This window comes from Crocuta crocuta, unplaced genomic scaffold (assembly GCF_008692635.1).
Source record: "Crocuta crocuta isolate KB4526 unplaced genomic scaffold, BGI_CrCroc_1.0 scaffold1133, whole genome shotgun sequence".
In the NCBI taxonomy this organism is placed as follows: domain Eukaryota; kingdom Metazoa; phylum Chordata; class Mammalia; order Carnivora; family Hyaenidae; genus Crocuta; species Crocuta crocuta.
The window spans coordinates 593,025-599,930 of NW_027530366.1; positions in this window are offsets into that span (position 1 = coordinate 593,025).

Sequence of the window (6,906 nt, forward strand, 5' to 3'; positions counted from 1 at the left end):
TTTTAGAACCCAGGTGTGTCAAACCAGGGAAATTAGGTTTGGCCTGGTGGACCAAGCTGTCCAAGGTAAGTTGATAACTAGTGAATTGGGGCAACTTCCACACAAGACTTTAGCACCTGACACTAAATGAGGAGAGCCATGAAGGCTCATGCCTTTGAGGTCCTCCTTGATTTAGTTTAAAAACCACATCAGTATTCAGCAGAGACATCATGAAGCAGTGGCATCCAGAATGCCAGCATACCAACAGCCAGCCATCCCTTTCCTGGTAACACTCGCTGTTTCGTAAAGCCAGTCAGTAAGNTTAAACACTGAGTCACCATATTCACTGTGCCAATTGTTCTATGCCCAGGTCTTAATTTATAACAGTGACTGTGTGATAAAGGAAGGATAGGTTTAGGCCACTGCCTTAATTGGCATTTCTGTCAGAAAGACGAGACGGGGCAAGGTAAATGGTTTATGAGTAGCTAGTTTGAATACTTTTGGCAGGCTCTAAACTACAAGGGCGGTTTCTAGTTGCCTGGTACCTGGCCCTGGAATGATTAAGGCAGAGGAATATTGCCTCTTGTTTCTAGAGGGGGTGTAAATAACATTAAACTTTTCTTTCAATGTATTGATCTCTCCAAATTGCCACTCAGTCACCTTTATAAATTAAGACCCAGGGACAGAACAGTTTCACACCCATTAGGATGGCCATTGAAAGAAAGAAAGAAAGAAAGAAAGAAAGAAAGAAAGAAAGAAAGAAAGAAAGAAAGAAAGAAAGAAAGAAAGAAAGAAAAAATAAGAAAGAAAGAAAAGAAGGAAGGAAGGAAGGAAGGAAGAAAGAAAGGAAGAAAAAGAGAAAACAAGGAGTATTAACAAAGATGTGGAGAAATTGGAATGCATTCTGCTGAGAATGTAAACTGGTGCAGCTACTGTAGAAAATGATACTGGACACCTGGGTGGCTCAGTTGGTTGAGAGTCCGACCTTGGCCCAGGTCATGATCTCATGGTTCATGAGTTCGAGCCCTCCCTCGATCCTCTGTGCCCTCCTCTCTCTGTCCCTGCCTTGCTCTCATGCTCTCTCCCTCTGTCAAAAAAAAATAAACATTTTTAAAAAGAAAATGATATGGAATTCCTGAAAATATTTAAAATTAAACAGAGTTATTGTATAATCCAGTAATTCCACTTCTGTATATAGACCAAAAACAATCAAAAGCAGAGACTCAAACAGATATTTATACACCTATATTCAAGGCAGCTTTATTCAAAATAGCCAAAAGTGGTGTCATGGTCTGAATGTTTATGTCCCCCAAAATCCATATGTGGAAATCCAAATTCCCAAAGGTGATAAGCCCCACCTTTCTGTTAGTAAGTGGGGTCTTTGGGAGATGATTAGTTTATGAAGGTAGAGCCCTCATGAATGGGATCAGTGTTTCTATAAAACTGATCCCACAGTGCTCCCTAACCTCTTCCACCTTGTGAGAACAGAGAAAAGGCATTGGTTATGAACCAGGAGGAAGGCTTTCATTTGACCACACTGGTATCTTGATCTTGGATTTCTAGCCTGTAGAAATGTGAGAAATAAATTTCTATTGTTTATAAGCTACCTGGTCTGTGGTAGCACAAATGGACTAAGACACGTGGCAGGCAAACCAAGAGCCCAATGATAGATGAATGGATAAACGAAATATATGCCATGGAATATTATTCAGTCTTATAAAGAGGCAAATTCTTTTTTAAAATTTTTTTTGCAATTTGAAATCTGATCCTTTATTTTTTTTAATTGGGAAATGTATCACGATAAGTTTAATTCTGTCCATTTCGATAACACAGTTACAAATTTGAATTTTTGATTCAAGATGATTTCTTGTATGCCCAAATGTTTGCGGATATTGAATTCAGCTTGGAGTATTTTGTTACAGCTATTCCTGTGTTACTTTTTTTTATAGTTTATTGTAAAGTTGGTTTACATATAACACCCAGTGCTCATCCCCACAANGGGTTTTTATTTTTTCTTTTGTTAATGTGATGTATCATATTGATTGATTTGCGAATATTGAGCCAGCCCAATAACCCAGGAAAGACTCCCACTTGATCATGGTGGATAATTCTTTTTATGTGTTGTTGAATTCGATTTGCTAGTGTCTTGTTGAAGATTTTTGCATCTGCATTCATCAAAGATATTGGCCTGTAGTTCTCTTTTTTTGCTGGGTCTCTGTNTATTAAAGTCCCCTGCTATTAGCACATTCTTATCCATAAGATTGTTTCTGTTCCTGATTGCTTTATATATTTAGGTGCTTCCATATTGGGTGAGCAGACATTAATAATTGTTAGTTCTTCCTGATGGATAGACCCTGTAATTATTATATAATGCTCTCTTCATCCCTTGTTACTATNAATGTTAGGGCCATTTTTATTCAGTGTTATAAAGAAGGAAATTCTTTTCTTTTTAATTTTTTTAATGTTTATTTTTGAGAGAGAGAGACAAACAGAGTGTGAGTGGTAGAGGAGCAGAGAGAGAGAGGGAGACACAGAATCCGAAATGGGCTCCAGACTCTGAGCATGATGCGGGGCTCGAACCAATGAACCATGAGATCATGACCTGAGCTGAAGTCAGATGCTTAACCAACTGAGCCACTCAGGTGCCCCTAAAGAAAGAAATTCTGACACGTGCCACAATATGGAATAACCTTGAAGACATTAGGCTAAGTGGAAACAAGCCAGTCGTGAAAGGACAATATATGATTCCTCTTATATGAGGTACCTAGACGAGTCAAAGTCATAGAGACAGCAACTACAATAGTGGTTGTTTGGGGTTGGGAGGAAGGAAAGCAGGGATTACTGTTTAATGGGTACAGAGTTTCAGTTTGGGAAGATGAAAAGGCTCTGGAGATAGATGGTGGTAATGATTGCACAACAATTTAAATGTAGTTTATGCCACTGAAATGTACACTTAAAAGTGGTTAAAAGGGTAAAATTTACATTATGTGTATTTTACTACAATTAAAAAATTCTAAGCAAAGTCATAATAAAAGGTAAATTTCTCAAACTGATAATGGACATGAGAAAAGTCTCTACCTCACATCATCATAGTATCAGTGGTGAAAGAGTGAAGTTCTCCCACTTTGGGAACAGGTCAACGATGTTCACTCTTCCACTTGAACTAAACACCATACTGGAGATTACTAAGCCAGTGCAACCAGGAAAGGAAAAGAAATGAAAAACATCCAGATTGGAAGGAGGAAGTAAAAGTGGCTTTTGTGACAGATAACAATCGTCAATATAAAGAGTCAAATGAAACCCACAAAAAAGCTACTAGACTAATAAGTGAGTTTAGCAAGAATGTGAGATAAAAGATAAATAGGAAAATAAATTGTATTTCTATAAACTAGCAATGAAAAATGTGAAAATGAAGATAATTCTATTCACAATAGCATCAAAGAGAATAAAATACTTAAAAATAAATTTAGCAAAAAAAGTATAAAATACACACAAAAACAATAAAAACATTGTGAGGGAAATTAAAGATCTACATAATTGAGAGAAAGTCCATATCATGAATTGAAAGACTCGGTATGGTTAAGATGGCAACTCTCACCAAATTATTTGTAAATTGAATGACATCCCTATAAAAATTCCAGCAGGTTTTTTTGCAGAAATTAACAAGCTGATCCCAAATATATTATGAAAATTCAAAGGACCCAGAAAAACAGACATCACTTTGAAAGAGTCCATAGAATTTTTGCTTCCATATTTCAAAACTTAATATAAAGTCAGTTATCGAGACAGTGTGATACTAACATGAAGAGAAAAATATAGATCAATGGAACAGAATGGAGAGTCAAAAGTAAACCATTATATTATGGTCAATGGAATTCTGACAAGGTGCCAAGCCAATTCAATGTTGAAATGACAGTTCTTTCAATAAGTAGTGCTAGGGCAATTGAATATCCGTAAGCAAAATGATACATTTAGACCTTTATCTCACACCATACACAAAAAAATGAACTTGAGGAGCACCTAGTGCAGTCAGTTGAGTGTCTGACTCTTGATTTGGGCTCAGGTCATGATTCCAGGTTTGGGAGATCGAGCCCCATGTCAAGCTCCACACTGAGCACAGAGCCTGCTTAAGATTTTCTCTCTCTCTCCCTCTGTCCCTCTCCCCTGCTCAAGCTCTCTGTCACACACACACAAATAAATAGGGGCGGCTGGGTGGCTCAGTCGGTTGGGCATCCGACTTCAGCTCAGGTCATGATCTCATGGTTCATGGGTTCGAGCCCCACATCGGGCTCTGTACTGACAGCTAGCTCAAAGCCTGGAGCCTGTTTCAGATTCTGTATCTCCCTCTCTCTCTCTGACCCTCCCCTGTTCTTGCTCTCTCTCTCTCTCTCAGAAATAAATAAAACATTAAAAAATTTAATAATAAATAAATAGTAAACAAGCAAACAAATAAATAAAATTTAAAAAAATGAACTCGAAATGGATCAGAGCTAAAGTAAAAGCCAAAACTATAAAAACTTTCAGAAGTAAACACAGAAAAAAGTCTTTGTGACTTTGGGATTTATTTCCCTGTTGCTGGTTGACTGNAATTGACAGAACTAAAAGGAAAATAAAATTAACCCATAAATATTAGTGATGTCAGAAAAAACACAGAAAACAGTAAGAATATATATATGTGAACGACATTTGAAACTAATGTAAATAAACTGACATTTAAAGAACACTCCACCCAACAATGGCAGAATACATGTATATTTCAAACACACATAGAACATTTTCATGTGTATACCATATTTTGAGCCATAAAACAAAATCAATGTACTGTAAAGGATTTACATTATAAGAAGTATGTTCTCTAATCAAAATTAAATTAGAAGTCAATAACAGAAAGACTATTTGGAAACCAAATAACACGTTGCTAAATAACCCATGAAATCAAAAAAGAAATCAAATGGAAAATTATTAAAAAAATTTTTTAACTGAAAGAAAATTTAAAAACCATGTATGAAAATTTGTGAGATGTTGAGAAAGCAGCACTTGAAGGGGATTTATAGCACTAAATGTCCATATTAGAAAAGAAGAAAGATTTCCAATCAGTGGACTCAGATCTCAAGCCCCTCTCTCCTCCCTAGAGGTGGGGGCAGGGGCCTGAGACTTCCAAGCTATTAATCATGGTTGGTTCCCTGGCAACTAGCCCCCTCCCTTAGGGTACTTAGAGGCTTTCCAGAAGTCACCTCATTAATATAAACTCAGGTGTGATGAAAAGGGATCCTTAAGAATGATGAAAGTCACTCCTATCACTGAGAAAATTCCGAGGGTTGCAAATCACTCTTTTGGGTCTATTTAAGAAAAAAAGAAAGAAAGAAAGAAAATTCCGAGGGTGTTGGGAGCTTATTTCCAGGACCCAGGGACAAAGACTAAATATATTTCCTATTCTATCACAGGGGGTGATGGCTAAAGAGGGTACAAGGTTTGTTCTTGGGGTAAGGAAACCTTCCAAAATGTATTGTGGTGGTGGCACAACTGTGTGAATATACTAAAAGCAATTGTACACTTAGAAAACAAAAAAGAGGGGCGCCTGGGTGGCTTAGTCGGTTAAGCAGTCCGACTTTCGCTTAGGTCATGATCTCGCGGTTCGTGGGTTCGAGCCCCGCGTCGGGCTCTGTGCTGACTGCCAGCTCAGAGCCTGGAGCCTGTTTCAGTCTGTGACTCCCTCTCTCTCTGACCCTCCCCTGCTCACGCTGTCTCTCTCTCTCTCTCTCCTAGAAATAAATAAAACATTAAAAAAATGTTTAAGAAAACAAAAAGGAAGAAGCTACCTATATACACAATAGTCTGAATGAATCTCCAGTGAGAAAATCCCATCCTAAGAAGTTTCATCTGTATGATTCTATTTATAGATCATCCTTGAAATGACAGAATTATGGAAATGGAGAGATTAGTGGTTTCCAGGAGTTAAGGATGCAGTGGTGTGAGTGGGTGCACTATAAAAGGGCAACATGACTGATCCTTGCCCAGTCAGAATTTTTCTGTATCTTGACTATATCTCAAAATCAATATCCTGAGGCTACCTGGGTAGCTCAGTCAGTTGGGCGTCCGACTTCAGCTCAGGTCATGATCTTGTGATCATGTGAGTTCGAGCCCTGAATCAGGTTCTCTGCTGTCAGTGCAGAGCCTCCTTTGGATCCTCTGTCTCCCTCTCTCTGACTCTCCCCCACCTCTCAAAAATAAATGACTGTTAAAATTTTTTAAATAAAAAAATCAATATCCTGGTTGTAATATTGAATTAGAGTTTTACAAGATGTTACAAGAAGTTTTACAAGATGTTACCATTAGGGTTAACTAGGTAAAATATCCACAGCATCTCTGTATTTTTTCTTACAATTTGTATGTGAATCTACAATCACCTCAAAATAAAAAGTTTAATTAAATGTTTAATTAAAGTGCGCAGGAGATGTAAAAACACTTAGTCCATTCAGGCCACTATAACAAAATACCACACAGACAGGATAGCTTATAAACAACAGAAATTTTATTTCTCACAGTTCTGGAGGCTGATAGTCCGAGATCAAGATGCCAGCCTGGCTGAGTGAGAGCCCACTTCCTGATGCGCAGCAGGTGCCTTCTTGCAGGAGGGGCAAGGGAACTCTCTGAGGTCTCTTTTCTAAAGGCATGAAAGCTCCACCCTCATGACCTAATTACCTCCAAAATGGCCACCTCCTAGTACCACCACCGTGGGGATTAGAATTTCAACATATGAATTCAAACCATAGCAAGTACCCTCCAAATTCTAAAACCAGGCACAGGCATACTTTGTTTCATTGCACTTCACTTTGTTGTGCTTGGTAGATATTGTGTTTTTCACAAACTGAAAGGTCCAGGCAGCCCTGTGTTGAGCAAGTCCATCGGCGCTTTTTTTTTCTTACT